Source organism: Spermophilus citellus, assembly GCF_964194105.1.
Source record: "Spermophilus citellus genome assembly, chromosome: 12".
Taxonomy (NCBI): Eukaryota; Metazoa; Chordata; class Mammalia; order Rodentia; family Sciuridae; genus Spermophilus; species Spermophilus citellus.
The window spans coordinates 110,996,385-111,022,067 of NC_138198.1; the positions used below are offsets into that span (position 1 = coordinate 110,996,385).

The 25,683-nt window shown below is 37.6% G+C and overlaps 1 long non-coding RNA gene across 1 annotated transcript; it reads right to left on the reverse strand.

Annotated features, from left to right (window-relative positions):
* Positions 1-2,800: 2,800 nt before the first annotated feature.
* On the reverse strand, positions 2,801-25,581 carry LOC308632025. Its single transcript, XR_014018415.1, has 5 exons — positions 25,408-25,581; positions 10,983-11,177; positions 9,965-10,119; positions 5,223-5,292; positions 2,801-3,450 (listed from the first exon to the last, which is right to left on the reverse strand). It is a non-coding gene; the product is annotated as an uncharacterized lncRNA (long non-coding RNA).
* Positions 25,582-25,683: the final 102 nt, after the last annotated feature.

The following is a 25,683-nucleotide window of genomic DNA, read 5'->3' on the forward strand; positions in this document are numbered from 1 at the left end:
ACAGGCATGGTGAGATGACTGCTACTGGGAAACGGAATGACATGACCTTCAAACTCTCCTCCAAAGCTGTCAGCCTACAAATGTCAGAACACAATTTGTATAATATTGGATCACTATTATAGATTAAAAGCAAAGAACTGACAGTGAAAGTTTATTTACAAGAAATAAAAGAGATCAATGTAAATTATGTTATAACTGCCATAAAAGCCAGTTGAAAGAGATTTAGTAAAGCAAAAGCAACATTTTTAGGTTGGTAAAAACTATGTTCAAGGATACTAAGACTCACCGACATAATTTTGGAAGTGATTTCATAGAAGACAGATATAGGCTTATAAATTTGTGTGATTTACGTCAACTAATTATTGTAGTCTATTATTAATCCAGTATTGTCAAAATGTATAGCTGCAAAATGTATAGCTAAGGCTGTGACAGACGGTCTGCTTAAGATCTTGATTTTCTCCTGCCTAAAATGAAAGGAATTACTGATTATTTTAGCATTCCTACTGTTTAATTCTAAACCTGGGGGACTTGTACTTCTTCAATTTTAGTTTCTTCTTTTCTTCATTCTTTCAATTTATGTATCTATCCACTTAGATAGAGATACACATGTGTCTATCTATGTGTATAAGTAGATATGTGTGTCCTTGAGTATGTGTGCGCATGTATATGAACACACACACACACACACACACACACACACACACACACAAATGAATTCTGTAAAGGAAGAAAAATTCATTTAAAGGGGTTTAGAAAGAAACTACCAGACTTTAGTTTTTTCTGTTGCACATAACTTATTTCTAATTATAGTAAATTGAGGGTCAACATAATTTCTTGTTGCTTCCTTAACATTCTCAGAAAAAATAAAACTGCATATTAAATCTGACCTGAGGGATACACCAGAATAAGAATAATTAGAAAAAGTGAAATTGGTTTATGTTGTATTTGTCCTGCCTGACTTAGGAGAGATAATCAGAGCCTGAGAAGTTTATTGAAAGAGTTAACTCAGTTCTCAGTTAATCTTATTTTCACAAATAACATGAACTGTTAATATATATTTCTGGGCATGTCAAAACATTAAAAATCTATAATGAAGTTAGATTTTTCAAAGAGGAGGAGGAAAACCTCTGGGCATCTCAGTGCTTTAAAAAAAAAATTGAATCCTTTTCCAATACCAGAGTTGCCACATATTGACTCAGGTACCTGGTCGAGCAGCTCCACCTCTGATTTGAGAAGTTTTCCCCAAAATGCAGGAGCGTCACAACTAGTTTGCGAATTTCTTAATTCCTGGAGTGAACTAAAGATATCTACCACGACTCACTATGTGGGAACTGGAAAAATCAGGTCCCTGTGCTGTCTCTCTCCCTCCCTCTTTGATCTTCAGCTCCCTAAAGTTAGTAACACCAGCTGTATTCTCCAATGCTGCCTGTGAAGGTTTGCAGGTAAAACTTCCATTAGATACAGTAGTGAAAACCACACTGTCACACATATCTTAGGGAAGATCACTGGATGCAGATGCTCTCACATGTGTAACTGAGGGTGAAACAAATGACACATGCTAAACAGACAGCACCCCATGGGGGGACCTGTTGCTGCTCCATCAGCTAGAAATAGGGTGCTAGCTGATCAACGCCCCTCGGTAGCACTAAGACAGATGAGCAGCTCTGGATTGTGTTTGGGACTGTGCTAGGCCACCATTATCTGCTGCTTATCTCGAAGTTGGCCCACACAGTCTCCCTGCATCTCCCTTGTTTGATTTTAATTTTCCACTTAGCTGCTAGGATAACCAAGCAAACAAAAGTAGAAAATGTAATGTGAGTAGGGCTTCTGATGTCCTTAATTAGAGTACCATCTCCCTGTCCCCAGTGTTCACAGAATTGATAAGAATTCATTCCATCTGAGGTGATAAAGAGTGTATCTAGATTTTAAAGGGCAAGGTGAAAGACGGGAGCACGAGGACCTTGTCCAGTACGTCTGGTCCTTCCTCCAGTAGAGAGAGTAACAGCAGCCTGCAGACCTAGTCCCCTCTGCAGACTTGAAAAGCCTTGGTGGCTTCTGTTTCCTGCATGAGCTCTTGGGAAGGTCTTGAATTCTATCTTGTGTTTTTTTCTGTAAAATGATTCTTTGATAACAACTGAGTAGTTGCGCAGATGAATTTCCTCTGTATTATAATGTGCTTTCTAGTTCCCAACGGTATTTCTAATCAAGCTTGTGGTGCTGACTCTTTATAGCACTCACCTTTTCAGAAGATGCTTTGACTTTTAAAGTAGACCCGGTGCATGAAGCCAGGGACTCAAAAGACAGTTCCCTAATCTTCAGTTCCTGGAAGATGTGAGATTAGAGTGATTTGAGTGAAGGTATAGCCTTTAGGTATAGCATAAGCAGCCTGGAACAGAAGGGTTGATTCTTAAAATCAGATGGGTCGATATTCAGACACATAAGGAGCAAGGCTTGGCACTTTGAGAACAGAGAACTAATTGAAAATAGAAAAGGAACATTTGAAGCTCATACATGTTGCCCATATATCTAAAGAAAGATGTATTGTTTGCACCACGATATTATACAATCGGTAGAAACATTGTTTTATCTTATTTTTCAGGAATCATGTTTTTAAAAAATGCACAGGAATTGGAATAAAAGGGTTTAAGAATAGCTCAAAACTGCCTTCGAATCAGGCATTTTACACAGCAAATGTATGTTACAAATGGTTGCTGGATGAAAAAGGTAAACATAACAAATTCAAGAATTATTGACATTCTTTAGGAGCATAAATTCTGACTATTTGTAGAATGGCATAAACTTTAAGGAAAATGTCAAGGTAGTTAAAATTAACAGTGGCATTTATTACAGTAAAAAGACCTGGTTACTATGTTAAACTTGCAGCAGCAATTTAATCTCCAGCAGAAATTTTTCTCTGTGTGAAGTTTTTAACTGAAAAAAATCATTCAGGCTGTACATAGGATCCGCTCTTAAAGAGCTTAGAATCTGGAGAAACACGTGCAGGTAATTTCAGTGTAACCCATCAGACTCAGTTCATCATTTGAATGTAGGATTGTGGTCATAAATAGGAAGATAAATGTAAGAGAATTAAAAGTGTAGAAAGATCAGTTAGGGGTTGGAAAAAAAGGGGGGATTGAGTGGGCATTGGCCAGATATCGGGATAAAGGAGAAATTTTTATGAAGTCTCACTTGCTGGTTTCATTTTTAATAATAAAATTGATAGATGAATAGTGGTTCCCAAAATTGAAATCAGGCATAAAGGAGGGGAAGCAAGTTGGAGGGAGAAGACACACCACGTCGAGGTGGCTGTGGTCCTTCTGCTGGATCTGCAGGAAAATCATTGAAACCGAGGCCTCTTAGGTGAGGTCAGGAAGTTGATCCTGATTGGGACTATTGGTGGCAGGTGACCACTAAAATCCATGAGACCAAATGACATCTCTTGCAGTGTCCCTGGGGAGAGGGAGGAGGGTAGACATAAGACTAATGATTTTTTTTTCTCTGTAAACATCACTCTGCTTTGACTAATAATGGCATTTACATTTTGGAAGGAGTTAGGGGAAATGTAAGATATGTAATCATGCATATGTATCAGTATCATCATTGTTGCTGTTGAATTGGAAGGACACGATTTAGCCTGTAGTTCTTTGATATGAATATGGCATTAATTATCCCTTTTTGTGGTTTGTTCTGTTCACCTATATTTACCCATTCCACCCTGTGAAAGGCAAGGCGTATCTCAGTTAATTAGAATATGTGCCAGTACTATAGAATGGGAACCCAACAGGTTCCTGAAGTGATTGAATCTATTGATTCAGGCTCCTTAATATCATGCCCTAGTAACTGATACCCAAGCGCTATTAGTTTAAGAGTAAATTAACTCTCACTCTTCATTTTACTTAATAGCTTTTTTCTAGCTCTGCTGTGACTAAGTTTATGACAATTTTAACCTCAAGACCTACCTACTAAAGCAAAACAAAACATACCTTGACATGCAAAAAGAATTAAAATAATAATTCTGTAGTAATAATTATATTGTAGGATAAGTAGTATGTAAAATATCATCAAATGATTGATTTGTTAAAAAAAAAGTAGAATGACAAACGATTAATGAAGTTCAAGGATGTTGTTCTCTTTCCCTACTTTCCTTTCCTCACCCATCTTCATCTCCCTGTTAATACTCTTTCCAGTTGGCTATTTGAAAAAAAGTTTGGAAAACATTCTGTTTACAGTAACTCTTTGCATAGCCATCTGGCTGCTTCTTACTCTCCATCATAAATATTTGTGAATATTAAATAATTACTCTGAGAACATACTGTGTGTCTGCTTGTCCAATTTATATGCTCTCTGTGTTCCTTGGATTTCAGGTATGCAAAGGTGTCTTTGTTAAGTATGCATCAGTTGAGACATTTAATTCTGCATAACTGTGTTTTTCATGAAATCTCCTTGTAATTTGCCAAGAGCCCAGTTATTTGTTCTTATTATAGACAGAAAAGCAAAATCCTAAAAAATAAAACAAAACAAAACAAAAAACCCTCAATGACTCATGTATGAGTTAGATACACTACCCATCTCTACAAATATCCCATTCAAGACTTCTGATTAGAACCCAGTTGATTTTAATCCTTCAATTCTTTTTTTCCCTCTAGCATTTGGTTGCTTATGTTTTTCTCTAAGTTGTTATCCAACTGTGAGTCTTCTCAATTTAACCCATCTGTAAATTCATCAATACTTCTTTGGGAAAGATGTGTGTGTGTGTGTGTGTGTGTGTGTGTGTGTGTGTGTGTGTTGTGTGTGTGTGTGTGTGTGTGTCTGTTGTTTGAATTTTGAGTACAGGTAAGCTGACATGACATTATGGGCTCAAATTTCTTGTTATGTAAAGTGTGTGGCCCTGTATGAAACTGTAACAATAAATATGACAAAATGGGCACAGGCCATAATTCCTGCAGAGGAAACATCCTCCCACAACTTTGATAAATGTTCCTGAGCCTCTTTAAAAGGTGACTGTTGGGCATGGTCCTCAAGTGTGGAAAGCTGTGTTGATGTTGAGCCTTGATTAAAGACCTGACAATAAGCACTATCGTTTTCAGCTTTGAAAACCTAAAGCAAGCATCCATCACATCACGCATGACAGTTTTCAAATCTTCATTGTTGTGGAAGGACATAAAAAGTTTGATAATTTGGGTTGTAAAGGGCACAGTTTTGCAAGTTCTATTTGTTCTTACTAGTGCTTTCCCTTTGGAGTCATTTTTGCCATAAAACTTGTGAAGATTTCAGGTCTTTTCTACAATATACCTGCAAAGTATGAAAAAGGAAAAAGAAGGTTAAAGAAAATAAATATTCCTCCCCTGCTAGACATAATCTTTCTGAATTCCATTTTATTTAACACAATTCCTAAGAACTGGCTCAAGAAATGATTTAAAGGCAAAACTGAACTAGATGATGTAAATGGTGGGTCTTCTCCAAACCACAAGGTTCCAGGAAAAAGGGGATATAGAAACAGAAGAAAATTTTTAAAAATCTATTAAGGGCTCTTTTCTTGGTTTGATGGTATCATCTAGCACCACCAGCTATTGAGAGCAGACCTCAAATCCACCACCAGTAAAGATAAATCTACTGAGTGGACTGGATGTTGAATAATATTTTTTTTCTTTTCTATGCAGAAAATACCACTTGATTACTGTGACCTTAAAATTACCTGTTTCCTTGGGTCTGAAATGAATTGATACTAGAATTAAAGAGGGGAGTGAATAATTTTATAATATCAATCCCAGTGATCAGTGTCCAGAATACATTTATATAAGAGCAATGTCTACGTATAAACATATAAATCCATAACATTCTTAAGAATATTTATTTTTGACATGAAATGTTGTTAAGGAAGAAATAAAAGATGTCTATTAGCAGACTTTTTAGAGAAATAATATGTCCTCAGCTTCTCCTACTTAATTGGGAATAATGAAGCTTTTTGTATGACTAAGCATGCTCCAGGGCCCCTGAACTACTCTCTGGTTAAATAATCTTATTACATGTTGGCTTTATCATGCAGGTAAAATTGTCTCCTTGAGTCTTCCATCTTAGACATTCTTTGAGGATGGAGTAAAGAACTTACTTTTTAATACAAATCATGTGTAAAATTGATCTCCAATGGAACTCTTATCTCCAAGCCTATCTTTCTTTCTTTTGATATTGTTCTACATTGCTTAGTGGCATTTGTCACTCCCAAGCTGAGGAATTAATGACTTGTGGACCAATCTTTCTGATTAGTTGATTTCTGCTAAAGTACCTGTGGCTGAAACAGCTTACAGATTGCACGTCCTAACAAGCATCTTAGAAGTAAAACTTCTAAGATGTGCCTAAATCATGGAAGTCCCAGGCTTAAAAATGGAGTTTTAAGGAAATATTTTGGGGCAACAGGAACTTGATCAGTCAAAGCTAATGTGGCTTATGTGGAGGGTACCACTATGACCTGGAATTTACCTTCATTTCAAATCTTCCTATACATCAATGGATCTAGGGTTCAGCAGTTTGGACCCCCAGTTCTGAAAATGAGGGCACTATCCCTTCTTGCAGAAAGGTCCTTTGGTCTGCTTTCAGTGCTCAACCAGCTTGAAGAGTGGATTTTTTTTTCTTTTTTTCTGAGCCTAACTAGATAAGAATAAGGGGTGGGTTTATAAATAAACGTAGGCTCTGCATACATGTCACAGTTGCAAACTAAATGGCTGACTTCACAGCCGTTAGCTGAAGATCTCTTGGTTGATTGTGCCCTGGTAATTTTAGAGTAATCTGAGTGTAATTTTTTGCCCTCTGAATGGTTATCTTTAGAAATAAACAACAATACATGATGAGGTCCTATTTCCAGGCTACCAGCCTAGAAAAACAGGCTTATTACACAGAATAAAATGGTTCCAAAATCAAGGAATTATAAAGAGAAAAGAGCTCGACTTTTGCTGAAGGAAAAAAACATACCCTTATTGGTTAGAGTAAGTAAACTGGTGTCCCGCATCCACCACAAGAAGATATTTGAATATGTGGAGTAAAAAGTTGGGTCAGATGTGTCATGGAGAAGACAGCTATGTTAGCAGTAGCCCCAAAACAAAACAAAATAGGTGATCAGGGGGAAATTTGGTTCTGGGTCCCTCCCTCCCTCCCTGCCTGCCATCCTTCATTCCTTTCTTTCTTCCTTCTTAAAATTTTATTTGGTCCTAATTTTCTTCATGTACTTATCTCCAAGTAATACTCAATTGCAAGATGGTGAAATGTACAAAACGGTGCATAAATGATTATCTCACTTTCTTTGTTTCTTGTTTCCTCTGCCATAAGGAAAACCTGGGTCTGGGTAACTTGAAAGTCTTGGAGATGTTACAGGGTTTTCTTTGCAGAACCACCAGGGCACTTGATCCAATGCACTGAAATAATTTCAGTTTCATTTCAAGGTAACAAATTTTTTATTTTATTTATTTATTTATTTTTTTTGGTACCAGGGATTGAACTCAGGGGCACTTTACCACTGAGCCACATCCCGAGCCATATATTTTATTTAGAGACAAGGTCTCACCTAGTTGCTTAGCACCTCGCTTTTGCTGAAGCTGGCTTTGAACTCACGATCCTCATGCTTCAGCCTCCCAAGCCGCTGGGATTACAGGCGTGCGTCCTGTGCCTGGCTTGAATTACTTTTTTTAGAAAAAGATTTCTATAAATCTGTATGTGTGAAACGAAGTTGGGATATTTTCACCTAATCTTTGAGCATAACCTGTTTTTTCAGGACATTTTCAAGTTCCTCAGAATTTAGACAATGATATCAAGTAAGACAAAGAACTTAGCCATTCATATCATTAGGGTAGGTAGAAATCTTTTTTGTGTGCATCAAAGCAGAAATCAAAACATTAACAAAAATATATTTTATAGCCATTGCCATCAGGTTTTATCTCTTTACTCTCAAGAGCAAAATGTTTGTTTAACAAATATCCTTAGATTACCAGGTGCTGCAACTAATAATTTTGCCTTAGATTTACTAGTTTCAGACAAAACTGTTACAGGTATTGTGAATTCATGTATTCTTTGTTTCCATGTCTTTTAATGAACAGACATTAAACCTCTATAAACAGAGTCACTGTTCTTCAAGTTCATTTGTACAATAGTCAGTGGTTACCATAACCTAACTATAGAGTTTTCAGTAAGAATTTCTCTGGTAAATTTTATTTCAGGAAGGCATAAAAATGAGTTACTGCCCTGTAGAGTTGTATTTGTTGAAGCTGGGTGGTGATAATGTTTATTTTCAATAAAACATTATTATTATTATTATTATTATTATTATTATTAGCACTGGTAAACTGCCGTACATTTAAAAGATGCTTGTAATTGCTGGGGATGGGTCTCAGAGGCAGAGTACTTGCCTTTCTATCCTTTTTTTTTTTTTTAAAACCTCTATTCCCTGAAAGCTTAGAATTCAGGTTTGGTTCAAATGTAAAGAACATCAAAGGTTCTCAGGTGAAACTACCTTTTCTCTCTCTGGAGTACAAGACTCAGCTCCTGCTTGATTTTACTTTTCCTTTAGGTACTTGACTGCATTTTTATCTCTAAGGATAAATTACCACCAATCTTTCCATGGGAGGAAGTAAATAGAGTAAATTCTTGGCCCTGGGTTCCATCCTGGTACCAAGGTGGGTGGGCAAACATCAAAAGACGAAGATGCTTCTAACTCTCTGTAAAAAGAACTTACATTTAAAGTTATTGGAAAATAGCGTCAGGAATGAATTTGTACTTATCGCTTCTGTTTCCTCTGCCAATCAAAAACATGTTGAATAAGGTGTCATACTAAACAAGGTGATGTAGTGACCAGAGGCGGGTGGGAACTAATTCTGTGTTTCCTCTATAACAGGGACGCAGTCTTAGCTAATTTCATATTTGAAGCAACTTTGTAGACCATAAATAATGTGAAAGACAAGAATTTACTCTATGTACTTCCTCTCATGGAAAGATCATGAAAAAATTCCATGAATTTTTCCCATTTAATAATTTATCCATATGAAGGACTCAAGCCTTAATATAAACATCTAAAACAATTACTAACAATACAGAGTTATGAGATAGCCATAAATGCTTCTCGTTATAAAGTTTCACAAGAATTAGATTAATGACCATGTTTGGAAAATCAGTACAAATTAACCTCGAGAATTTGGACAATTGCCGGGCACAGTGGTGCACGCCTGTAATTCCAGCGGCTTGGGAGGCTGAGGTAGGAGGATCTCAAGTTCAAAGACAGCTTCAGCAATAGCAAGGCGCTAAGTAACTCAGTGAGACCCTGTCTTTAAATAAAATACAAAAAAGAGCTGGGAATATGGCTGAGTAGTTGAGTGCCCCTGAATTCAATCCTTGGTACCAAAAAAAAAAAAAAAGAATTTGGACAATCAATTTATGAAATGCATGTGGAGAGGTTTAAGTAAGTCAATAAGTCTTTACTAATCTTTGTTTTTTTTCCCTTGTTATTTGAGCCTATATTCTATACCTTTTTAACATCATATCAGAAAACTATTTACATCAGTGGTAGGACAAATTAAAAAATAAAATAGATGTGGATATTTAAAAGTCAGGGCCTTGGAGGGTGGTATTTCAGGTAGATAATTAATAATAATAATTGCATAATTAGTAAGATATTTGTACTTATCATTATGTTCCTAACTGGGACACGGGTTCGAGACTACAGCCTTCCTCATTTTTCTGGGCTGCACCACAGAGGCTCTGCAGGTGGTAGGCCAAGGAAGGCTGCCTCTTTTACAGTGGTTTTGGAGGTCCCAAACAGCAGCCTGCTCAAACACACCCTTCCTTCAACTTTCCAGAGAATGAGGTGTTTCTACCAATAGAATAATTTCATCTGAAGTTCTTTGGAATGTAAATGCAAGCCTAATATGCGTGATAGGACTATACTTTATCTAAGAACAAATCAGAGATATGCAGAACTTCATACCTGGATAGAAATGCCTTCATAGGACAAGAAAACAGTGTTCATGCCTTGGGCTTTGTCGCTGTTAAGAAAGAGTGCTATAAATCCATTTCCATTTCATTTATAAAACTACAATCAGAAATGCTGTCCACAGTGTACTTTACGATATAATGTTACTCCTAGAATGTAATACAAAAACAAAATGTGGCATACTCAAAAAACTGGCATACTGTCCTTAATCTGAAAAAAGAGCTTTTTATTCTTTTCTTTTTTTAATCTCTATTCCCTGAAAGCTTAGAGTTCAGGTTTGGTTCAAATGTAAAGAACGTCAAAGGTTCTCAGGTGAGACTACCTTTTCTCTCTCTGGACTACAAGGCTCAGCTCCTGCTTGATTTTACTTTTCCTTTAAGTACTTGACTGCATTTTTATTTCTAAAGTTAAATTACCACTAATCTTTCCATGAGAGGAAGTACATAGAGTAAATTCTTGTCTTTCACATTATTTATGGTCTACAAAGTTGCTTCAAATATGAAATTAGCTGTTAAGTAGAGATGCAATTGAATTTATTGGAAATAATGTAAGTTTTATGCAGATTAACTGCAAGCAGTACCTTACCAGTTTGTAATGCATTATGGAAGATATCTACTGAATCAAATATGGGACGATATCAAAACATTTCATGGTGGATGCTAACAGTGATGTGAGGTCCTCCTTTATTTGCTGCTCTTTAGACATGATATTTGACAGTGTAGATCTCGGCATGTTATGCATGTTCTTTAATTTTGTGTTGTCAAAGAAAATGCTCATTATGATGAGGAATAAAGAAGAGAATAAGTAGAGTCCTGAGATGGTGTGTACAAGATGCAGGGCTGACAGCTGAGCCACCACCTGGCCAGCCACAGCTCTGGGGTGTGGTTTTAAATGTTCATTCCTGAGTTGGTTGTTTAAAAGCCTGGGCTAAGATTGTACACTGCCTGTTCAGCAGTGTTGGTGGGTAATGGCAGAAAGTTCACAGTCTGTACAAAAGGCCCTCAAGGTTTACCTTAACCGTGTGTGCCGAATGTCCACACTGGTCAGGCCTCATCTCAGCTCTGCATGGAACCTGCAGCTCTCTTCTCTGAGGGATAATGGCTCTTGGTGGACTGTTTTAAAGAGTGTTGAGTTCAATGACCCTTCAGTATTTGTTTCCAACAGTCATCCGGGATATTCTTCTTTCTTCACACTCCTCCAAACTCCCCTGCATTAAGAAGGTGGATCACCCCAAAATGCATAGAGTGTAGAGACCAAAACAGATTTTGAAGAAATCTTTTAAGAACCATTCACAATAGAGAACTAAATAGCCATCTCATAATATTCCTGTCTTGATAAGTTGTGAAAACAGTACTGGTTTGATAGGTTAAGTGACATTCTGCTTCTCCCTGGCAAATATTTACTCATACTTTTAAAACAATAATTAGCTAAAGGTAGGCTTGACACAAACTTAACCTAACTAATTAAGTACTTTGTAATTTAGCAAAACATCATCTCGACACATACACCACCAGTCCTGTTTTGTATTACAAAACATATCAAGAGACCATCTCCTACTCAATCATATTTGTTATATCTAACTGAATCAACTCTTAGCAAACTCTTAGATTATTTTATTTTGCATTCTGTCCAAAACCAGTGAACTGGGGTCAGTTATAATACAAAAATCTCTCACCATTTTAAAAAAACATTTAACAGAGAACTTGTCTAAAAAGCAGACACTTGGCTTTATTCTTGATATGATCACATTTGCATAAATAATATTTAGAAACAACTTTCCTGAAACAGTAGCATTGCACAAAGTGACATATATTAGTATATTTACTTATAAATGATTAAGGATGGAAGGAGGGAAGGATTTATTAGTGTATGATCATCCATCGTCCAGTGACTGATATGGTACATAAATGAATTTATTCATTGGTTTTCCTCTTTGCACTGATTTTCATAACTAAATGCATATGTTCTGACTTTTTAATGAATATATATTCTACCAAGTAGCTTTGTCTTGTGTTGTGTGGTGTGGTGTGGCATTAAAAAGGAATAGGTTGTGGATTCTGAAGGATTCAAATCCCAGTTCTGCCAATTAGCTGTTGTGTGTTCTTGGGCAAATGACTTCCCCTTTCTGAGTTTCAGCCTTTTAATTTGCAAAACCTCAAAGGATTCTTGTGATAATTAAATTAACTACTATGTGTAAGGTACTTAGTAGAGTAGCAACTCAATTGGAAGTTGCTATTATTAATTTGAATTATAGTCCAACACCTTGACAAGTGATCATCAATTCTTCACCTACATCTAACCTCACCGAAAAATTAGGGTACAGTAAAATAAACTATTTGAGCAAATTCCTATCAGTTTTGTTTTCTAAGCATATCCCATATATTAGTTTTATCTTCTTATATTGATTTTTAGCTCCTATTGGAACTACTTTTAAACATTATAATATCTGTTTAAAAATGTGTACAAATACATTCATGTAATTCAAAATAAACAAAACGTCTGCATTGAAAGGTGTTTTTTCCTCCTGCCATAGTGTCCTTCCCCAGGAAAAAAACATTCAAAAATCTGTGCCATGTGTATATAATTAAACAATTAGATACATGTATTCCACACTTCCCTTTTTTTGCATGAGATTTAGTGTACTATTTAGGGTTGCCAAATGAAATTCGGCAATATTTGGGGCATACAGTAAAATCTGCAATATTGGGGGCATACACTAAAAGTTAAATGGTGTTTTATCTGAAATTCAAATTTAACTGGTTGCTCTGAATTTTATTTGCTAAATCTAGTATCCCTATGGTACACTTTACACCATTTTGCATCTTATTGTCTTTTTATTTTAATTTTTTTCCACATTAAATCACCTGGGATAGTTTTAAAACTCCCCAGGCCCAAGTCACACTTTCTAGAATCATTTCATCAGAATCTCTAAGGGCTGGAACTGAGCAACAGTATTTTTTATTTACACACACACACACACACACACACACACACAACCAATGAACCCATTTTAAGTATTAGAGTTCAGTGAATTTTGACAAATGTATGCCCCTGTTTTTAATTAACACTATATTTTGGCAATCACTCAAAAATCACTTATTTAATTGTAAACTATTTAGAGCAAACATGATATTTTATGCTTCTTCTCTTTCCTAGGACTTCTGTGTTTCAGACATACGGGTTGATTAATAGAGTTTTTTATTGCACTTGGTAAATAGTTTTAATGAACAAAATGAGAAATGTTATAAGTGTTTGCAACTGCAATACTCATTGCCAAAAAAAAAAGAAAGAAAGAAAGAAAGAAAGAAAGGAAGAAAGAAAGAAAGAAAGAAAGAAAGAAAAGGAAAGATTGCAAAGCAAGACTTGCGAAGTGCTTCATATCAAGAATCCACCTCCAACTACTCCAGGTCTCTGCATTGCTGAAGGGAATGCTAGGTGATCCATGGTGCTATGTGACCCCATTCATACCCATTTACACAAGAGGACCCTGAGACCCAGGTTAAGAAATTGCCCTCATAGGTAGTAACTAGAGGAGCTAGGATTCGAGCCACATATTCTGACCCCAAAGTCTTCGTAGGATCAGTTCTTAATCTGGCCTAATTTTGAGATTCCACCATTCTAAGCATGATTCAGACTGCTGTTTTTGACTGACTAGGAGAAATGATTCAGAGCAATAGTTTCTATTGCTGAGCCCATGATTCTTAGCCAAAAATGCCTTCCTCAGAGAACCAATTGAAACCAAACAGGTAAAATTCCTCTGGGCTCAAGTTTCTTGATCTCCATTAAAGTCTTTATTAGGTGGCTCTGGATTTGTGTTTGTTGGTTCACCTGCCTTGAATCACCTGAGCGTGAAGGGCTCATAAAAAAGAGTTGCAAGGATGTAATTACAAATTGTGACATAGGGGAAAGGCAGTTGGGTCTTTTGCTAAAGAACTTTATGATTCTCTTCAAATTGTGTGTATACCACACCCATGTTGTCATGCACAACTAAAGTGATGGGATTAAAAAGCTAAGAGTGGCTATCTTCTTGCACATGCCAATGTCTTCTTTCTCTTCCTTTATGGATGTGTTTTTTGATGTGCATGCTATAGGGACAGAACACAAAACCATTCAGTTTTCTGCAGCAGAACACACAATGTAAGTATCTATTTCAAGGTCATTTCCTAATAATCATGTCTTCCCATGAATTTGGAAGCTTAGATCAGGAAGGAGAGAAGCTGAATTCTGTTTCTGGCTTAGCTAAGTTCAATGGTCTGTTTTTACCGCAGTTTTGAACATCACTTACATATAGTTGATGTTCTGTAAACGTTTATTGAACTATTTTGAAGTCTGAAACATGAGGATATGTTCTGGGGTCATTTGGAAATGAGGAGATATCAATGGGGACATGTGATATCAGTGACTGTGGGGTTGCAGTGGGATCTTAAATTCTTTTAATTTTGACAATCTCAATTTACTTAGAAGATCTTTAGAAGATCGACTAAACTCAAAATCTTAACATTCAGCAAACAGCCGATGAGAAAGCACTGTAAGTTCTGGGAATTTTAGAGAGCCACCGAGGGCTTGATGACAGTTGTGGGTTTGCTTAAAAAAAAAAAAAAAAAGATTCATGAAACCACAGTTTGAGCCATTTCAGTAGTTTGGGATTGTGTTTAGGCCAGAATCCAGAGAATAATGCTGCAACAGCAACAAAGACATTGTAAATATAATTTTCTCTGAGGACTATTTAAAAAGAGAGAAGAAAATGGAAGTGGGTTACCTTCTTGGTGTTTTGCTCAGTGTTCAGACTGTTAAATGGTCTGAAGATTCTCCACTCTCTTTCTCAGAAGTGTGGTGGCCACATGTGCTTTCCCATTCAGTGGGTTCTCCCCTGGCTGTTATTGCTAGTCCACCTTCTTTTGGTTGAACTATTAGCTGGCATAAGCTTAGAATGATGTGCAGTGTTTGTCAGGAGTTTTAAATCCCCCCTTTTCCCAGCTCAGAACTTCCAATGGGTCATGCCTAACATTGTCATTCAGCCTTCCTTCTTCAACCTGCTTCTATTTGGATTTTTGGGTAGTTTTTTGCCTGTGGCTCCTTTTACCTGTAGAATCCAATAATGCCAGTACGTCTTCATAAATGTATTTAAGTGGATCATTTTGATGTCCCCTTTCCTCCTTGCTCCTGGTTTCGGCGCCTAGCTCAGACCTAGTGTATTAGTAAAAGCGTAGATTATTATAGATCCGGTTAAATGCCACTGGTAAAGGGCAGAGTGGTTTCCCTAGGTTAATTATTTACAATAGCCATAGAGCGCCACAAAAGTGGGCTGAGGCCAGCTACAATACAAGTATTTAGAATTTGATACAATAGCTTTAGGGCCAACTTGGAACAAAATTGTGAAGGAGGGGCCTTGACTCTTAACCCCTCTACTCTTATTTTTTTCCTTCCATCTGCCCATTGACCTTATTCTACTGTTTCCTGTGTCTCCTCTGCTTTCTCATTCAGAAATTTCACTGATAGAAATGTGCCCCACTCCAACCCTTTGTTTCCTTTTCATTATCCAACAAATGCCTCTTCTTACCAGGACTTTGCTAAGGGAAACCTTCCTTTAGGAGATTATGGGAGGTAATAAGTTATTTAATGAGTTTACCTAGTCAGTACAGATGAGAGGAACCAGTTAATATGTTCCCTCCTTGGGGACCTCTTTCCCAAATACAGTTAATATTGCCTTTTCTTTTGGGTCTGTTAAGAATGTCATCTCAGGACAGTTGCAGTGGTGTGGTCAGGCAGATGCTGAAGGCCAGGGCAGTCTCTCAGTGTCCCTCCAAAACCTGTCTACCAAGGCCACATTTAGGGAGCAACTCTTGGGGTACTAGGGAAAACAGGAGATTTCTCTTAGTTTGCCTTTGTATCATATGGGAATGTCAAACATAACATTTATTTTAAAAATATGTTGAAATTGAAAAATAAATAAGAATTAAGTGCTAAATCCCCTATAAGGTTTCTATAACTAGGGTTCTGAGAATTCAACATAGTAGAAATTTGTCTCTAGATAGACCTTCCTTGTGTCCAGTTTCTCACTGAGCAATTAATTGATCCGCTATTGAAGAATAAAGTCTAAAGTAAAAACAGTGGTAAAATACAAACTTTATCCTTAGGATATGTATACTGTGAGCTATTTAAACCTTGTGGTGATAGTGTTTTCTTGATTTTTCCTGAAGTGCTAGACATTTTTATGCATTAAAAACATGATTCCTCTCTCATGCAGTGGTGCACACCTGTAATCCCAGGGGCTCAGGAGGCTGAAACTGAAGGATCTCTAGTTCAAAGCCAGCCTCAGCAATTTTTCCAGGCCCTCAGCAACTTAATGAAACCCTGTCTCAAAATAAAACTATAAAAAGGGCTGGGGATGTGTCTTAGTGGTTAAGTGCCCTTATGATCCCTGCTTTTATTTGAGGTACAGATTTTTTGTATTATGTATACGTGTATCCAACGTAAAGCCTGGATTCATTCACAGCCTTGCATGGGGTACAGCTGAGGGTTGGGGCCGGTGCTTCTCTTGGATTCCCACTTTGATAACCTTACCCTGCAGCCCCAAAGACTCTCCAGCATCTCAGCAAAATCCTCATCAGGTATCTTTACTGAACATCATTCTAAAAACCAAGAAAGCAAAGTAGATATTAAACATTGTCCTAACAAAAGCTGTTGACCCAGGCACAGTGGTACAAACCTGTAATCCCCGCAGCTCAGAGGCAGAGGCAGGAGGATCGTGAGTTTAAAGCCAGCTTCAGCAACTTAGTGAGACCCTCAACAATCCAGTGAGACCTGTCTCAAAATAAAATATGAAAAGGGCCGGGGATGTGGCTCAGTGGGTAAGTGCCCCTGAGTTCAATCCCTGGTACCAAAACAACAACAACAAAATAAAAATAAAAAATAAAAACAAAACCAAAGAGCTGTTGATGGGGTTGGGTACTGTATACTTCCTTACCAGGTGCCTTGATTTTTTTTTTACGAAAGAGAGAGACAGAGACTTTTTAATATTTATTTTTTAGTTTTCGGCAGACACAACATCTTTGTTTGTATGTGGTGCTGAGGATCGAACCTGGGCCGCACGCATGCCAGGCGAGCGTGCTACCGCTTGAGCCACATCCCCAGCCCCTGCCTTGATTTTATAGCTTCCTACTAGGTCATTTTAGATTGGTTTCTTCTTTGGGTTCAGTATATAAGGTAACTGATTCCTAAATAAAGTATTTATTTTTCTTGTCTGTACAACTAGAAGTTCTCCAAGACCCACAGTATTTAGTACATAACCCCACCAAATTTGGTGTACCAGAGCATGTATGAGTGTATTCACCAAAGTGTTGTTGAGTGCATATTTTGATCTGGGACCCAAAGTGAACAAGATGCACAGAGATTCTACCCTCTCCCTTGCATTCTACAAGGAAAAGGGGAAGTGATAATAAACAAGAAGACAGGTATCAGCTAGAGAGCAGCTAGGGAGTGGGGCTGTAAAAATAATTAAAATAGTTGGTGAAGACTTTCTTTCTTTTGGCACCAGAGATTGAAGCCAGGGCTACTTAACCAGTGAGCCACATCCCCAGCCCTTTTTAATATTTTATTTAGAGCCATGGTCTCAATGAGCTCTTAGGGCCTTGCTAAGTTGTTGAGGCTTGCTTTGAACTAGAGATCCTTCGGTCTCAGCCCTCCCCAGCCTCCAGGATTACGGGCGTGTGCCACTGTGCCCACCTGGCAGAAGACTTTTCTAAATATGCACCTCTGCAAGATTTCTCTGAGGAAGAAACATTTGAGCTGAGAAATGGATAATAACAAGGAGACATTTTGTGAAAATGGGGGCGGAGGAAACGTTATAGGTGGAAGGAACAGCAAATTCAAAGACCCTGAGGCAGGATGAAACTCTGCTCCTTCAAGGAATATAATTTCAGTAGGCACAGAGAATTAGTAGAGACCATCATATAGCACTTTGTGAAGCAGACCAACGATGTTAGGCTCTATTTGTAGTTTGATGGGATACCACTGGGGATTATTAAGTAGAACAGGAATGTGGTCTCAGTTACACTTTTAAAAGATCACTCTATGTGTTTTGGGTAATGGATGTGGGAGGGCAAAACTGGAGGCATAAGGACAAGTTAGGAGGCTCCTTCATTGCAGGGACCCTGCCTTTTATCTACATGAGGACCCTGCTGAGGGTGAAAGTGGCCGCCATTAACAGAACGGAAGGTATAAACTGGGTGTATGCTGAGCAGAGGGTTTGTGGGAGTTTAACTATTAGTCATCTTGATAGGACAGGAGAGTGGATAGTGCCTTTAATGTCATTTATTTTAATCCCCATAATAAACTATGTGTCCAGTGCATATAGGTGCCCAATGAATGTTGGTGAGTGACTGAGTGAGCGAGTGGGTCTGGAGGGGTTTGGTGTCCTTGCTTTGAGGAGGGAACACGCCACCCCACGCTGTGAAGTCTAATTCCAGATGTAAGAGCACCATGGTCTGCAGCTTCTTTAGTGCCCATCATTGTTGGTGTTTAAATGTTCTAACACTAGGGCATCTATTTCTCCATTTTCTTCCTTTATTTCCACTTCTCCTCTAGGTTTATTGTTCGACTTTCAGACATTCCAGAAATGCATTAGTTGTGCTAGTTTTTATCAAAGGCGGGGATCAGAGCGACCCTGGATAGTAGAGTCCTCGGGTCATGTTTTGATCTTTCCTTTGAAGGAATCCCTGCCACATCTGATGTCCAACCTCAGAAGCCGGCCATGTGGGCCATCTGTCAGCGTTCCTTTAGCCACATGGTGAAGGTGAAGGTGCATTTCCTCTCCCACTTCCTGCAGACAGCTCTCTCCTTTGTTCTTTTCTCTCCAACATAAACCTCACTTTTCTACTATGAATTACGAACGTACATTTCCAATTTGAAAACTCGGTAAGATTTGTGCTGTAAATTGTATATGTTTCTGGCTTACTTTATTACATTCCAAGTAGACACACCTGACAAGACCAACTTAAATAGAAGACTATTAAGACTATTAAGGAGTGGATCAGAGTCCTAATGATCCTCCAGTGTGTGATGTGTCTGTGCACTTGTGTGTGTTCACGTGTTCATGTGTGTACGTTCATGGGTGCACATGGGCTTCTGCACATGTGCAGGTGTGCATGCACCTGCCCTCATGGTGACCATGCTCGTCCTCTACAGCCAAAACCTGATATAACCCAGTCAGTGCTGTTTGCTGGAAGATAGTACGTTAGCTCCTGTCCTCATCCTCATTTTTACATTTTATCCTCATCCTCATCCTTACGTTTTATCCTGTTTGTCTGCATTGCTGAAGAAAATGTAAGCTTGTCTCCCTGGAGAGAGAGGGTTTCATCAGCCAGCATCTGTGAGCACCCCACAAAGGTACCTCACCTGCAGTTGAATTTAGGAAATTAGTTTCTGTTTTAAATGCTAGGGAATGTCAGCTTTTTCAGATGATGCTGGGAGACTTTGCGGTGTCTATTATCCAGCCTTTGCTTGATTAGGAAAAAGACAATGAGTGGAGTTAACATTAGTCTGTGTTTGTCCTTCTGTAACTGTGAGCTCTGTGATGAGCATAACATTAGGAGAGAAGGTGCTGTGAACCTTCTGTCAAAATATAATCCCTCTCACAGTCACATACAGTGCTATATTCCACTTTAGGTACTCCATTGGAATGCAGAATCAGAGCAAATGCAAAATATTTCTATTCTGTTATTCTATGTCCTCAGAATTTATACTCCTAGAATTTAACGTGTAAGAATTTAGCTTTCACAATTATGCTTCTTTTGGGAATAATACCATCTACCAAAATAGGCTCAGATTCTAGCAGGAAAATCTTGATTTTAGCTCTAAGCACCTCCCATTTATAGTTGAAACTCCTAGAATATTATAAAATAAGATGTAAAAAGAAAGATTTGGGTTTTTCCTTTTTAAAAATTGAAGGAAGTGGCATAGGAAGAGCGTTCTCGGTCATTGGAGGAATAGACCGATTTCCAAGAATTTCTTTGCTATCCAGACATTTGACTGTGATGTGTTAGATATAGCAAAAATATGGTGTGATTAGTGACAGCTTATTGTGATTTTTTTTCCACTGTATAATTTATATTAAATATTTAATCTTTGATTTAATGGAGTAAGTTTATTTGTCCTTTTGTTAAAATTCACAACAATTCACTTACAACAACAGAAACTGTGGTCATGTTTTCCCCTTGGCCAGGAGTCATCTTTAGGGCGGTGACTTTGTGTGGATATACTATCACCAGTCTGTGTTCTTTCAGAGGCCACACACTGTGTTCTCTATATCAACTCCAACACATGTGGGCAAAGCTCATTTTTTAAGCACTGTCTTATAACAAATTTATTTTTATAAGAACTTCAATTTTGGGATTTTTTTTCTTCCAATTTTGTGATTTTGTTCAGCAAGAACAGTCACTCTAGAGAAGCACAATTAAGAGAGAGTGTGTTTTCACTCAGAGATTCCTTTCTTAGCTTAAGGAGAAGTTGAACAAAGTGTAATTCAAAATTCTAAGTGGAAAGCTTTTGATAAGTGTAATTTCAGCTCACAACTGTTGCTGGACCCAAGTTGCCCACTCAGTACTTGAAGCTGCCACTTGCAGAGGAGAGTGGGTGGGAAGGAAATCAGTTTTATTCAAGGGCTGGCATGCTGAAGGGGTGGGGAGGAGGGACTATCACCCCCCAAACAAAGACTATCTTAGAGAACTCAAGTTCACAGCTTGTGTTTGCCTCTTAGGCCAGCCCCCTTAGAATTCTTTAGACAAAGACTATTTCTCTACAGGTGAAACATTCCACTTTTTAAAATATATATATATATATTTATTTTTATATGGTGCTGAGGATCGAACCCAGTGCCTCACATGTGCGAAGCAAGCACTGTACATGCTGAGCTATAACTGCAGCCCCACATTCTACTTTTTAATTAAAGAAAAAGTTTAGCAAGACCTCAGTCCACACTTTGATATTCTGAAAAACAAAGAAATGATTACTAGTTACGGGATCTTGGGATCAGGGTTTATTTAATTCCTTTTCCTGCAATAATTGACTCTGGCAGGTAGCGTCTGAGTCATTTAAATGTGGTTTTCTTTAGAATTTACAATGCCTCGTTGAGAAGACAGAGAATAACTTAATGAGAGAAAATTTCCAAAGTAGAACTAATCTAAAAGAAGGTGGCATAAGAACAGTGGTACTGCCATTATGGCTGTTAAGCTCCTCAAACTTATAAGTATTTCATAATTTCTGTCAACCCAAAGTTGTCATTAACTTCCTCAAAAATGTGCACCACCTCTAAGTTGTAAGCATATGAGGACTGCACTGCTTTTTGCTAGAACTCTACATGGTCAGAACTGGAGTAGATCCTGAGCAAGACCCCAAGAAGCTGCCTTCTGCCCTGCTCTGATTAAACTTTAAAATGCACCAAACAGCGGGAAAGTTGGTCAGAGCCGTTAATGTCTTGATGCTTAAGCTGTAAATGTCTTGGTGCTAATGACGGCTTTTCTCACCAGGAACAGCTGGGGGTGAGAGTTGACAGAGACCATATTATGAATGTTTTATACTGGAAAATGTTAGGTGTGTTTAAGACACGGTCCACGGACTAGGTTACTGCCAAGAAGGAAACAGTAGTCTCATTAATGCTGTAATTAGTCATTGTTCACTATTGTTTTTTTAATCACATCTCCAGCAGAGCCTTAAATGGCAGAAATAATCTACTACTTTGTTAAGTAGCAGTAAAACCAGCTTTTTAAACTTTCGACAAGGATTTTTGGGGGGAGGCGTGGGGGTGCTTTCTATACTACCTTTGTTCTGAGGAATTCAGTGACTTCATTTTAGGCTATTTTGATTGTTGAATGATTAATGATTTTGTGGTTTTGTTATGTTAGGGCCCAGGTCATTTTTTTTTTTTTTAACTCCATTTCTTGGCAAGTCAGGAATGGAGAGAAATTCATGGTACCTGAATGCACTGAGCTAGTGTTTTACACAAAACTGCAGATTAAAAACCTAAGAATTCAGGGTTAGGTAAGTGCCCCATGGTTGGAAATTGCTATAATTCTACTCTAAACTCAGGGATGTGGATTCTAATGCCTGCCCCTTACCATTACACCACAGTCAACCTTTAATCCTGGACACCCAAACTCATCAACGCAGCTACCAGAACAGCTCTGCTTCCATCTAAACCGAGTGACATGGGTCCACATCCGGCCTTCGGGATCCCCTTTTCTGCCTTTTACCCATCAAGCTACAATTTTCCTGTCACCTCCTCTGTGCAGCCCTCTTGATTGTTTCTGTCCTTGCCTACCCGCCCTGCATGTGATATGAGTTTTTCTTTCTCCTCTGAACTTCTATCAGACTTACAGCCTAGATTTCCCCAGGTAGACTTCATTTCAAATAACATATCAGCTGAAAGGACTTTCTGTCCAACCACATAAGACTGCGTAAGAGATGTATGCAATAGACTTCTTAGTTTCTATTCAGCCTTATATCACACACACACACACACACACACACACACACATATACATATGCATATATATGTATGTCAGAAATAAAAATCAAATTCAGAAATTTCCATTAACATCAACATTTACTTAATGTAGAAGGAGCCCTTATGAAGCAAATAAGCATTTTCTTAGGACTGATCCCTTCTCTGTAGCTATAATCTTTGTTTTTCACCGAGCATTTATTTTTCATAATTATGTCTTATACAATGTTGGGGGGGAAAGTAAACATTTTCTTCATAAAAAGTCTTAGAATTTTTACATTTCTTACTATTGGAGTTGCATGGTTGTATGAGTAATCTAGAATTATATTTAAATGGAAAAATTTTAATAATATGGAACTTGTTTTCATAGCTATCTGCCTGTGGATCCAGAGATGCTATCTAATTTGCTTCCTCACACCTCAGAGGCAGAATTTGTGGGCAGATATTTTGATTAGTATGCTTTTTCTCAGATAATGTAGCAAAACAGCAGAACTCTGGCATGACTTCCTGAAAGCATCAGCCAACAAGAAAAATAACCATTTTGCACAATTATCAGGCAAATACCTGAAAATTTGGTAAAGTATCTTATTAAACAAGCATGTGCTGGGAGAGAGGAGGGGAGATGTGGGTCACAGAATATAAAAGTTCAATTAGGAGGAATAAGTTTAAGAGAGCCTCAGGGCACCATGGCTGTGGCTAATAATAATTATATTCTTAACAATTGCTAAGAGAGTAGGTTTTAAGTATTCTCATTGTGAAAAAGATTTTGTGAAGTAATGCATTTGTTAACTAGCCCAATTTAGTCATTTTGCAACATTTCAAAACGTGTTGCACACTCTAAATATATATAATTTTTACTTGTTTATTTAAAAATAAATAAAATGTTTTTAAACCACAAGTACACCTTTAATTTAAAGCCTTTAATTTATAACCATGTCTTTTTCTATAGGAAGATATTAAGAGTAGAAACTTCAACTTACAAATATAAATATAACATCTTTTCCTATATCATATAACTCTAAGAAGAAGAGAGATGGATTGACTCTTCAGAGAATGGTGTTTTCTTATAGGGCAAGGAATTGTGCTGTGATTGGCGCTGGTTAGCCTTGAAATAGGTGCCCATGGTAGGCAGGGAAGCACCTTCCCACTCAGGCACGTCTTAGGAAAAGACACATCTTTATGGGTGTGGTCCTCTTCTCTCCCAGTAGCCATAGATTGAAAATGAAAGTTGGAATAAGGGTTACTGATCTTTGTGAAATGGTTGGATCATCTGGGGAGCATGAAAAGATGCAAATGGTTTTGTCTCACCATCAGGATTCAGATTTACTAAGTTTAGAGGTTGGGGAGTTCTAAAAGCAGCCAAGCTTGAGAACTACCCAGTTCAGAACACCAATTTTCTGCTCTTGGTGAATAATCTCAGAAAGGCATCGGCTTATGTGCATGTACTTCCTCATCTTTTCAACGGGGGTTATTTCTGCTTTATTGCATCACTAGGTTTTTCAGTCCTTGAAGATATATACAGGGAAAAGATCCTTTCACTGAATAGCTTTGTAGAAATTTAAGGAATTTATTTACTTATTTTACATTTATTTTTCTTGGTCCCTAGCTGAAGTCCTGGCTAAAAAGATCTCAGAAAATAATTTTTAAAAACTGATTTCCAAAGAAAAAAATGAGCCATGTAATCCATGAAGAGTAGCAGAAGAGCTTTTCAGGTTAAATATGAAGGCTTTGAGAAAATTCTTGAAGTTTGGTTTGCTAAATTCAAATATTTATGTAACATCTTCAGTGCATGTATGTTTTGTTTTGTTTTTGTAGTGTTGGGGATTGAACCCAGGGCCTTGTGCATGCCAGGCAAGCACTCTACCAACTGAGGTATATCTCCAGCCCCAGTGCATGTGTTTTGAGTGAATAAAGTTATAAGATTTCAAGAAATACTCCTAGTTTTCAAGGAAACAAAACTGAATATGCAAGGAAACAAAATTACATGTAACTGGGCAACATGAAGGGAATTGTAATCGCTATTTAGCACAATCCATCAGTGCCAAGGTTTGCTGATCACAATCAGCTAGAGGAAATTGCTCTAAACTGTAACCAGATCAAATTAGATAAATTGTCTCCTTTTTTGACCAATGGGTTTTGCTACAAGGGGTTGCTGAAAGGAGTTACAGAGTCTCAACCTTCTGGAACAGGCTGTAGATGCAGGTCTAGATAAACAATAATGGAAAAAAAAATTCCATTTGGGCTGCTATTCTCTCCTGCTTTAGGGGAATATTTAATCTCTAAATTCCAAGACCTTCTTACAGAGATTTTGATTTGTCCCATCTGGAAAGGCCCTGGAGTTTTTATTTTTAAACTTCCCCGGGGTATATTGATGGCCACCTATTTTGGGGACCCACTGGATTAAATATCTCTCAAGTTCCACTTCAGTGTTGACAGCACCCAGGTAGTCAACCCATCCTGCTGTTTCTCAGTGGTTTTCAACTAATCTCATTTGTGAGCACATTTATAAAGTAGATTGGTTATCAGAATCCTGTCAAATAATCACTATTTTAATAACAAAAGAAATAACTGTGCCATCATTAGCTTTATAGCATACATTCTACAAGCCATTTCCTTTAGGTTTCAAGCAAGTATCCATGTTTGGATATGCATAATTCTTACTAGTAAGTTACTGCATGATAAACAAGTATTAATGAATACCCAGTCAGTGGTGGTAGGTCAAAAAGTTATTTGTAAAAGGAAATGTAGTATTCTTACCTTGTTGGGGTTTTAATAACAGCTTTATCAAGTTAAAATTCATATATCATAAAATCTGTCCTTTTAACATTAAAATTTGGTGCTTTTAGTGTATTCACAAAGTTGTGCCAGAATCTAAATCTAAAACATTTTAGTTAGTCTCCCTGCCACCCAAAGCCCCCATCCTTTAGCTGTCACTCACCTTTCCTCCTCTCGGCAGCTCCTGGTAAACACTAACTGACATTCTATCTATAGGGATTTGTCCATTCTAGACATTTCATATGAATGGAATCATTAAATATTCAGTCTTTTTCTTCTGGCCATGTTTTCCCTTAGCAATGTTTTCACGATTTTTCTGTGTTGTAGCATGTGTCAGTACTTCTGTCCTTTGTCTGGCTGAATGACTTCTATTTATGGTCACACCACATTTTGTTTCCACATTTAGTGGATGAGCTTTTCTTTTGCTTCCAATTCAGTG